We start from the raw sequence: 12,418 nt of genomic DNA on the forward strand, positions 1-12,418 counted from the left end.
TTTCATGCCATCTAGATAGAATTTAGTACCTAATTAGTGCCTGGCCTGCTGTAGTTGCTTGAAAATTGTTTGAATGAGTTGATTTAGTTAGTAAGGAGGAAAAAAAATTGGGTAGTATTTAAACTAAAACTTGAAACACAGCACTTTTCCACATTATATACATTTTAAACATTTCTAAGAACAAAGAAAATGTGTAATAGCACCCAGCTACTCCTAACCCTTGTAAGACATTAACAAATGGAAACAAAGAACAATACTGACAAGATGGAATTGTCTATTACCTTACTGAGACCTGATGCCCAGTGTAACTCCAATTCTATTAGGTTATCCCATTTTTAGTGTTCCCAACACACTACAATGCCTCACCATCAGACCCCAAATCTGGGATCGCATGTATCCTATTTTTAATTACATCTTGATAATGCTGTGATTGCCTCTTAATTTTATTTATTGCTTCATCCACCAGCAGCTAAATACAATGAAAGGATTCCAAGTTAGAAGCAAATTCCCCAAAAGGAAATGGAGATTTTCTAGCAATTTGTACCTGCAGACTGTTTCCAAAAAACAATATAGGAATCATACACAAATCCACTATTACTTGGTGTGAAAGTAGCAGGGGATTGGGACAGGAAGCTATTGGTTCACAAAGCAAGAGGGAGCGTGAAAGAGGGTTGACCGAGCTAGAAATGATGTTCTCACAGCATCATTTCTTGCAAGAATGAATCAGTAGAAGAAACATATGGGATTTGCTTCTGTGTTGAATATGCTCCCATGGGTAATATAAAGTCCTATAAACAAACAAGCAATATTCATTTGAAGACAAAAAAAATAATAAAAATAAAATCTCAAAAAAGAAACAAGTTAGTAGGAATTAGAATTGGTGTTCTAGATCTTACAAGTCTGCCCATCCCTTTTGAATTCCATTTTCTCATTTGTTCTTTACAATCCATATTTAACCAAAGTCATTTCCTGTCATATAATTGTGTGTTATCTTGATAAGCTGTGATAGTTCCTTCTGAAAGGGACTTCTGTTTACATATCTTTATATCACAAACAACAGCTGATGGTTTTACATAATTAAATTCTGATGGCACTAACTACCATATGTCATTAATTGATAGTAGTTCATGGCATTACCTACAGTATCCAAATACAAGTAAAAACTGTACATGAAGCATTTGCTTATTCATACACCCAAAAAGTTTGTACTAAGCGTCTATTCTGTGCTAGTAACTCTCATAGGCACTGGAGATATTGTAATGAACAAAACAGACAGAATCCCCTGCCTTCTTGGAGCTCACATTCTACTTTGAAAAGAGAGACAAAAAACAAACAAACAAACAAGCAAACATAAAATATATAGTATGTCAGCTGGTCATAGAGTCACTGAAGCAATACAAAGCAGAGAAGGGGATAAGACTGCACTTAGGCTGTAATAATACATTAGGTGTTTTTGTTTGTTTGCTTGTTTGTTTCGCCTATGCAAATTTCTTTCATCACCATCCAAAAGAGTACACGTACCTTCCTAAAGTGCTAAAAGAGTTTAACGAAGCCTGTAAATCTTATGAATTATCGATGCACTCAAGGCAAAGAAAAACGTTACTCACCATTTTTTGTGGTGTGCCTCTGTGTGTGTTTTGGTGCATGAGGAGATGCTACTTAAGCCTCAAGTATGTAATGTTCTTTGAGTGGAAAAATACATATCCAATTTGACCAATACAATTGATCACTTTTTATTTGTACATGATTATACGATACCATGGTATGTGTCAATCACCCAGGACACCAGCATAATATATGACAAATAAGAGTTAACTCCTCAAGCATAGTTCTTCTCTCTTCCCACCAAAAATAGAACTGTCAGCTCTAGCTCTTCTAATGGAGGAAGGAATTTATTTCCTGCAAAATGTGCTAATCTGTGCTGTGGAAAAGTACTTACACATATTATATGCTTAATAAACACTGAGAGTTAATTAAAAGGGAAAGAAGTAGAATTTTAAATACCAGGTCAACAGGATATGAATATATTTTGGTAGTAGTCTAGAGGGGAAGGACTCCAAGGCCTATATGCTCTGAACCATTGCTCTTTCTTTCTGTCATTCAAGCAAGCAATAAAACAACTGCATTGCAAAGCTGTCTTAGTGCTGATAAATGTGAATGAATTAGGTATCAATAAAAATATGAAGTCTCAGAAGCACTGAGCCTTAACAGGTGGATTTGAATCTAGCAGTAGATGTAGATTCATTAGAAATGAATCTTCATTCTAAAAATGTGAGAAGGAGGCAGCTTAAATGGAGACAGAACAGTAATCACCAAATAAACAAAGAAAATTACTGTAAATTTCAGCTTCACATCTTGGCCAGCTCTGTACTTTTTCATTATTACTTTATCCTTCCCATTTTCTCTATGTTTGATCCAAACTTTTGAAAATATTTTTATGAGATCAGGTCTGCTTTAATTAATAAGCTTAGTTTGAGATTTGTCACAGATTTAATTTGTGTATACTTTTCTGTACTCAGGAGTATTCTTTTAGGATCATATTCAAAGAAAATGCTCAGCATATCTTGATTGTTTTTAGTCTTTGCATTTAGCCTCATTTTTCTTATTTTAGAAAAAAGGCTCTTTATGTACAGTAATACTTACTCTTAAATGTATTTTCCAATAGCTGTGTACATGTTATTCTATACCTCTTGAATGAACAATTTCCATTTAATTCAGAGCAATAGTTTTGTTTTGTTTTTTTACAAGTTAATAAGCAAACCAGATTTCTACACAAATAGGTAAAGACAAAGTTAGAGCAGTAACACAGTAAAGCTAGAATATTTTTAGAGTTATGGAAGAAAAGGATTGAAATTGCCATACATTAAAAAATAGTTCTTAATTTGAATTCCAAATTTCATAATTAAAGTTTGAAAAGATACCTCTTTATTACATAACCTGCACAACTATTTTTCTCAGACAGATGAACTCTTTTTTCCAGTTGTTACAGGTAAAGTAACGCCAGCTTTCCGGCAATCCAGTTATTCAGTATCATAGCCAGTCAGCATTTTCCTTTTTCTTTTCTAGATGGTAATAACCGTGACATTCCTGAATCTCCCCAAAGCAATCATTTAGGGCTCCAAATATTTAGGAAGAAACTCTGCAGACAACCTAGCAGCATATTAGTTACTTCCTTCTACAGATTAGCAAATCCAGACACTAAAAAGTGGATGGCATTTTAGAATTTCACACCTAGGACCATTTTAGAATGAAAATAAAAAAAAGAATAGGGCTTGAATCCTGGGTCTCTTCAAAAGAAAGGCAGGGGGTACATTTTGTGAAATTACTGTTTAATAAAGCTGAGTAGGTTTGTCACTCACTTAAATTTTATGGTCCTATATTCTTGGGGAAATGGAACATTGTCAGACCATCGCATCCATCCTAACAGAACTTTACACTGTACAGTGTCCTCACAACAAAATAGGAAACAATGCTAAGAAGGTCACTGAAATCCTTCTGCTATCATTGGAAACTTTACTCTTTGTTAGCAATGACATGCAACTGCTCCAGATTTCTCACTCACCATGCTTTCAAGGTATGGACAATAGATACCTTTCAGGCCAGTATAAGGTGCTTGTGAAATCTGCAGAGGAATGGTTGGCAAGGTGACACAGTTCTGCAGTGCAGCCAACTAAAAGAAGCTGTTTTCAAAGGAGGCCTCCTTCTGGTTAGATGCCACAGCCCAAGAAGTTTATGACAACCACAGGGCCCCAGCCCTCCGCAGAAAACCAATCCAATAACAGAAATTTGTACAATATAATTCCCGTGAACTAAAGAATACTAAATTTCTTCTTCAAACCACTTGGCCTCACACCATTGAGCCTTGTGTTGCTTTGACATGGGAAAAGATAGCAGGTCAACAAAATGTGTCAAATAAGCTCCACTCCTTCTGAGATTTGAATAGCCAAGTAGTAGTCTGTGTGTTGGCATAGAAATTTATATACACAGACAGATATAGATATAGATGGTATAGATATAGACAAAGGTATATAGGGAGAAGTATAGGTATAGGTATATACACATGACTGTGTGTGTGTGTGTGTGTGTGTGTGTGTGTGTGTTGGGATTGGGAGAACCATAATTACGTGTGCATGGTTGGGAAAGACTGGCATGGAAACAGACGTGGTGGACTTCCTATATTTTATTTTCAAAACTGACTCAGCCTGAAATTAACATGAAAATAAAGGTTACCAATATTAATAATTAAAATCCATGCTGAAATTTGAAAGTGACACATCCTGGCTCAGAGTGGCATTTTTTAAGTTCAATAAACCCAATTCTTTCCCCAAGGTACCTTACTTCTACTTTTTGATTGCAAATGTAGCTTGCTTATTGGTTTGCTCTTCATTTTGGTCTTAGTGAACACAGAGAGATCCATCACAGGAAGAAAGCACTTGGGCAGACATTAAAATGCTGTTAGGATGTTACTGAGTATGCAAGGTGTTGTCCCTTTGCTTTTAGTTTGACAACTTGGGAAATATTTTATTTTTCTTATAAGAAGCTTCATTTTTGTCATTTCCATATTTGGGGAGCTCTCTTATAGGAAAATTAGTATAAATGTAAATGATGGTCCTCAAATATTTTAGCCATGAAATCTAGGAATATGTTAATAACAAATTTAAATTAAAATGCTGTGATAACATTTGTGATAACTTGTCCATCCCTTGTCCCTTTTTATCATTCAGTAGTGGTAAGCTAAGAAATCACATTTTCTTTATAATTCTAATGAAGGCCTATTTTAGATTAGTATATTATTTAAATGTGTAAACTGCAAATTGACAACATCTGGTACTTTAATGCAAGATGATATGGCACTGATTGTAAGATCAAGGTTACAGAATTTGACACAGGTTTTTTATGCTTTACAAAAATAGCAATAATTAATTCAAAGCTGCAACTGACTGCATTTTGATGCCCTTTGAACTTTGATATGAAAAGATCTGTAGTATCTTCTTAATTGGTGCACAGAAGTAACACAGAAAGGCATGACAGAAATACGACATACTTAAAAAATGAAAATGACTGCATGTTTTAATACCTTTAGCATTTATAACCATTAAATAAAATATCTTAAGTGGTCATTGAGATCTAATATATTACTGACTGTCTCACTGCAAATCTATGATGTTCTGTTAAAATTACTATTTCAAGCTGTTATTTGTTCATTGAACAAAGTTCATACATAGCATAACAAATTATTTGAAAGAGACAATTCATATGATATGATAGTAGGCAATGAAACAAACATACAAATATACTTCATATATATAACTGGAGATTAATATAAAACAATTTTATCCATAGGTATCTAACCATTTCTTTAAAAGTTTTCAAAATAAAACAATTAGTTTTAAAGGGTAAATTCAGAATTTAAGCAGTAATAAATAACGAAGTTTATTCAGTAATTAGTATCCTGTAGGTTGATGGGAAAATGCTCAATAGGCATTTTTTATATTTAGCACATTATAAACATGATTACATTTCATTACTAAGAGATAAAAAATATAGTTAACCTTTATTATCTACTTCGAGTGAGTGTAAAAAAAAATGTGATGCCAACAACTTCAACAAAAATAGAAAATCATTAAGCTAACAAAGAAATCAAGTTTTGTGTCCTCAGTGCAAATTCATTACTCTATTCAAGAATCCCCTGAAAGAAGGTATAATGTTTGTTTGTATTTCTGAAATGATTTTAAAAATGTGTTCCCAAAAGCTTTATAAACAGCAGGGAAATTTGTCTAAAGAACAACTAATAAGACAATGAATCTAAAGTTTCATAAAGTTTTGAAACATTTTTTAGTGGTATTAAGCTTGTGGGTCATTTGTAAAGATGGCATAGTACATTGGAACAGTACATCAAAAGTCAGGAACTTTATTCCCAATTTCTATCATCTATGAAATGCCCTCAGACAACCCTCTTTAACCTTTGCTTCTACACAGGGAGAAAATAAATATAATAATATTTGCTTCTTACAAGACAAAATTTTTCCAAAGATTCACGGGCAATTCTTAAAAACAGGTTTTGAAGTCCTAGGGGGAAAGAGTTGTGTCATTTAGAACTATAAAATATTATTTCAAAACTGAACTATGAATGTCCACTCGTTATGAATTTCAAAATCAATCTCAAAAGACAAGACTTTTACATAGAGAATTTTTTTCTTGGTTGACGTGTCATGCACTTGGCAAAAGATTTAGTGTTTTAGAAAAGGACCTGTATAGGAATAAATTTTCAGAACTGAAACTTTCTGAATGTCTCTATGCATTTTAAATAAGATAAAAACGTCAGTATCCCAGTGTTGTGAATTTTTAGCCCAACACAAAGATGGACGGTGTCACAGAGAATGACACGAGCCCTAAGGCGGGATGTGTTATCTCCCATGAGATTTGGGTTCTTCTTCTCCCTCCTGACTTCATCACACTTTATTCAGAGTGAGCACATACTCCCAGTAAGATTCAGTCAAATGTAAGGGTATAGATCACAGACAGATACTGAATGATCAGAGACAGGTAAGAAGACAGAAAGCAAGAGGAAACAAGGTGTATATTAGTATATAGTACTTATGCCTCAATTCATTTAATATAACTACAAATCTCTTAAAAGGAACTACTTTTTTTTTTCCATTAAAGAAACTGAAGCAAATTATGATTAAGTGAATTATCAAGAATCACAGAGCTAGTGGTAAACTTATTATTCACTAGCAGGTCACCTGTCTCTAATTCACTTTTACTTTTGCAGCATCAACTAGGAAATAGATGATGCTCCCTGAGGTCAGAATGTTTCATTTGTAGGTAGGAATGACTGCCTTAAGTTGACTACCAGAGAAAAAATCTTTCATTCAACACAAAGAAAAAAATATATATATATATACATACACACACACACACACACACACGCACGCACGCACGCACCTTGCTCCTCCTTCTATTTACTACATTTCTAAAGAGTCCTTGGCCAACCCTTTCTACCTACAATGTTTCTGAAGTAGACCTGCTCCTTCCACACCTTTGGCTGTGACCTCCATCCACTTCAGCACATGTGGCTGTAGTATCTGCCCTAATAACATTTTCTCTATCTGCCTGAAATAGATAGAATGAAACTGCATACCTAGCCAAAGAGAGAACTACACAGACACATGAGCTAAGCTCTACAACTTGATTTTGAAATGTATTTATGTGTTCTAATATGAAATATTATATGGGGACTATATATGTAATCTGTCTGGAAAGTTTTGCTTTTTAAAAAAAAAGTGTACAATTAGTTATCTATTTGTTGATAAAAGAACCATGTTGAAGTTCAATAGATCTGTTGCACAACCATGTGAATATACTTAACACCACTAAATTGTACACTTAAAAATGATTAAGATGGTAAATTTAATGCTATGCTTTTTTAAACCACTATAATAAAAGAAAAAAAAAAACTTTCCCCCCAAACAAACAAACCATGTTGCTATTTACTTTAAGAATATTAGTAAGAGCATCATGTCCTAAGTTTATAAGCTAACATACAAATTTGTTATAAATGTAAACAGGACACACACATTGCACATTTTTGTGGACTAGTGATTTAGATATTTACACGTGAGGTTTCCATGGTTAAGCATTCCAAGTCTTCCTGCTTCAGATATTGATACAGTGAAACATCTGAGGGAGAATTTTCCAGACAAAAAATTTTACAAAACCCATCAATATTATACCTACACTTACTTCCCTTCATCCTGGAGTACAGATTGAATAGAGAAGAATTAGTTATATTCAGTCAACAATCCAGTTATAGACACTGAAGTATATTGTCAAGCATTGATTAAACTTAGCTTTTTATATGAAGAGAATGTCTTTTACACGGTATTTTTTTCCTCGTAGAGTTATAAATAAATCAAACATTTCAATTTTACCTTGCATTTAGTATGTTCCTCAATTTTTACAGACACACCATTACGTAAAAAAAAGAAAAAATGATGCTTTGGGTCAAACAACCAGGTAATTATAGAAGCTTAAATGAGAAGAGACCTTAAAAATCACCTAGCTCATAACTTAATTTTATCTATAGAAAAATCATACCTGGAGGGGTTGAGTGACCTTCCACAATCACATAGTAGTGGTCTAGTTAACAGCGTAGCCAAAATTACAATGAAAGTATTCTTATCCCCAGACCAGGGTTCTTCTTCATATTAAAGCTAACATTAGGCAGGTACTGTCATTAAACACAGAATCAAATACTTTTCAGATTTCAAGGAAATAAGAAAAATAGATTGTCCTTACTTGCATTGACTCTATCATGGTAAAGCAAAAGACCTTTTTAAAAAAGAATCTTTGGAAAATATAAGGTTAATTTTTAAATAAATACATATATGCACCTGAATATGGAAAATGTGAGCAGCAAGTAAGTATTTAATTTCTTTTTTTTAATTAATGAAACATGTAGAAAGAGAGGATTTTGTTGTTGCTGTTGAATATTTTACTGCATCCACATTTTTGTATTATAACTAATTCCAGTGTTGCAGTGACTTTCATTTCAGCCCTCTGGTCATTACAAGGTCTAATTCCATGTCTCAGCCTCATACATGTCAAAAAGTCTCATACAATTTCCTATTACATCTGTGAGGGTTGCAATTAATCTTTTTTCCAATGTCCTAATGCCTCCAAACTTCATTTGTGAGAAAGAGAAAAAAAAAAAAAAAAAAAAAAAAAAAATGGTTCCTACAGAAGCAGAGGAATATTCTGATTTGTCTCTTATTGCAATAATATTGATTTATCAATACAGACATATACATTTCAGGACCAAGAATATTAAGGAATATAGAATCTCATTCTATAATGATAAACTGGTCAATTATTCAAGAGGACATGACTGTGCTAAACATCTATGCACCTAATAACAGAGCATCAAAACACAGGAAGCAAAATCTGCTAAAATTGCAAGGGGGAAAAGATAAATTCACAATTACAGTTGGAGATTTTAACTTAACTTTCTATAAAACTGGTGGAGCAAAGAGAAGATCATCACTGTTATGATAGACTTGAACAGCACTACTTAATTTGACCTAATTAACACTGGTAGAACACTCAAATTAACAAGAGTAGATTACAGGTTCTTTACAAGTGCACACAGAGCTATTACCAAGAGAAACCATACTGTGGGTGACAAAATAAATTTCTATATATTTACAATGATTCGTCATGCAAAGTATGTTCTTTGACCTCATGGGATTAAATTGAAAATCAATTAACAGAAAGAGATCTGGAAAACTCCCAAATGCGTGGAAACTAAACAGATATAAATAGGAAAAGAAGTAAACAGGGAAATTAGAAAGTCAGAATTTAACGAAAATGAAAACCAAAATGTTGGAATATGTGAGATGCAGCTACAGCAGTACTGAAAAAAAATATAGTACTAACCATCTATAATAGAAAGAATAGAAAGAAAGGTGCAAAATCAATGATCTCAATTTACATGCTTTTAAGGAAAATCAATAAAATGAATAAAACTCTACACTGATAGGGAAAAATTACAATAGTCAGAAATCACCAATATCAGAAATGAGACACATAGCACAACAATACAGATATTAAAAAGGATGATAAAATAGTAGTACAGATAACTTATTCATTTAAATTTCACAACTTCAAAGATATAAACAAATTCACTGAAAAGACAAATACACCAAATTACACTTAAAAGAATAGATAACCTGAATAGCCCTCTGTCTATTAAAGGCATTGAATCTATAGTTAGAAACCTCTTCACAAAGAAAACTGCAGTGGTAGATGGTTTCAAAGGTGAATTCTGGAGGATTGGTTCAAGATGGTGGAGTAGAAGGATGTGCTCTCACTCCCTCTTTCGAGAACACCAGAATCACAACTAACTGCTGAACAATCATCAACAGGAAGACACTGGAACCCACAAAAAAGATACCCCACATGCAAAGACAAAGGAGAAGCCGAAATAAGATGGTAGGAGGGGTGCTATCACAGTAAAATCAAATCCCATAAGTGCTGGTGGGTGACTCACAAACTGGAGAACACTTATACCACAGAAGTCCACCCACTGGAGAGAAGGTACTGAGACACACGTCAGGCGTCCCAACCTGGGGTCTGGCAATGGGAGGAGGAATTCTTAGAAAACCAGACTATGAAGGCTAGAGGGATTTGATTGCAGCACTTCAGCGGGACTGGGGGAAGCAGAGACTCCAAGTCGTGTGCGCATCGGGACCCAGGGGAAGGAGCAGTGACCCCAGGGGAGACTGAACCAGAACTACCTGCTAGTCTTGGAGGGTCTCCTGCAGAGGTGGGGGACAGCTGTGGTTCACCAAGGGACAAGGACACTGGCAGCAGAAGTTCTGGGAAGTACTCCTTGGTGTGAGCCTTCCCAGAGTCTGCTATGAGCCCCACCAAAGAGCCCAAGTAGGCTCCAGTGTTGGGTTGCCTCAGGCCAAACAAACAACAGGGAGGGAACCCAGCCCCACCCAACAGCAGACAAGCAGATTAAAGTTTTACTGAGCTCTACCCACCACAGCAACACCCAGCTCTACCCACCACCAGTCCCTCCCATCAGGAAACTTACACAAGCCTCTTAGATAGCCTCATCCACCAGACTACAGACAGCAGAAGCAAGAAGAACTACAATCCTGCAGCCTGTGGAACAAAAAACACATTCACAGAAAGATAGACAAGATGAACATGAAGAGGGTTATGTACCAGATGAAGGAACAAGATAAAAACCTGGAAAAACAACTAAATGAAGTGGAGATAGGCAATCTTCCAGAAAAAGAATTCGGAATAATGATAGTGAAGATGATCCAAGACCTCAGAAAAAGAGTGAAGTCAAAGATAAAGAAGTTGCAAGAAATGTTTAACAAAGTTCTACAAGAATTAAAGACTAAACAAACAGAGATGAACAATACAATAACTGAAATGAAAAATACACTAGAAGGAATCAATAGGAGAATAACTGAGGCAGAAGAACAGATAAGTGACCTGGAAGACAGAATGGTGGAATTCACTGCTGTGGAACAAAATAAAGAAAAACAAATGAAAAGAAATGAAGACAGCTTAAGAGACCTCTGGGACAACATTAAAAGCAACACCATTTGCATTATAGGGGTTCCAGAAAGACAACAGAGAGAGAAAGGACCCAAAAAAATATTTGAAGAGATTATAGATGAAAACTTCCCTAACATGGGAAAGGAAACAGCCACCCAAGTCCAGGAAGCAGAGAGAGTCCCATACAGGATAAACTCAAAGAGAAACATGCCGAGACACATAGTAATCAAATTGGCAAAAATTAAAGACAAAGAAAAATTATTAAAAGCAGCAAGGGAAAAATGATACATAACATACAAGGGAACTCCCATGTTAACAGCTGATTTCTCAGCAGAAATTCTACAAGCCAGAAGGGAGTGGCATGATATACTTAAAGTGATGAAAGGGAAGAACCTACAACCAAGCTTACTCTACCTGGCAAGGATCTCATTCAGAAATCAAAAGCTTTACAGACAAGCAAAAGCTAAGAGAATTCAGCACCACCAAAGCAGCTCTACAACAAATGCTAAAGGAACTTCTCTAAGTGGGAAACACAAGAGGAGAAAAGGACCTACAAAAACAAACCCAAAACAATTAAGAAAATGGTCATAGGAACATAAATATCGATATTACCTTAAACGTGAATGGATTAAATGCTCCAACCAAATCACACAGGCTTGGAGAATGGATACAAAAACAAGACCCATATATATGCTGTCTACAAAATACCCACTTCAGACCTAGCAACACATACAGACTGAAAGTGAGGGGATGGAAAACGATATTCCATGCAAATGGAAATCAAAAGAAAGCTGGAGTAGCAATACTCGTATCAGGTAAAACAGACTGTAAAGTAAAGAATGTTACAAGAAACAAGGAAGGACATTACATAATGATCAAGGGATCAATCCAGGAAGAAGATATAACAATTATAAATCTATATGCACCCAACATAGGAGCACCTCAATACATAAGGCAACAGCTAACAGCTATAAAACAGGAAATCGACAGTAACACAATAGTGGGGGGCTTTAACACCTCACTACACCATGGACAGATCATCCAAACAGAAAATTAATAAGGAAACACAAGCTTTAAATGACACAATAGACCAGATAGATTTAATTGATATTTATAGGACATTCGATCCAAAAACAGCAGATTACACTTTCTTCTCAAATGAGCATGGAACATTCTCCAGGACAGATCATGTCTTGGGTCACAAATCAAGCATCAGTAAATTTAAGAATATTGAAATCATATCAAGCATCTTTTCTGACCACAACGCTATGAGATTAGAAATCAATTACAAAGAAAAACCCATAAAAAACACAAACACATGGAGGCTAAACAATAC

This window comes from Neophocaena asiaeorientalis, unplaced genomic scaffold (genome assembly GCF_003031525.2).
Source record: "Neophocaena asiaeorientalis asiaeorientalis breed wild unplaced genomic scaffold, Neophocaena_asiaeorientalis_V1.1 scaffold267, whole genome shotgun sequence".
Taxonomy (NCBI): Eukaryota; Metazoa; Chordata; class Mammalia; order Artiodactyla; family Phocoenidae; genus Neophocaena; species Neophocaena asiaeorientalis.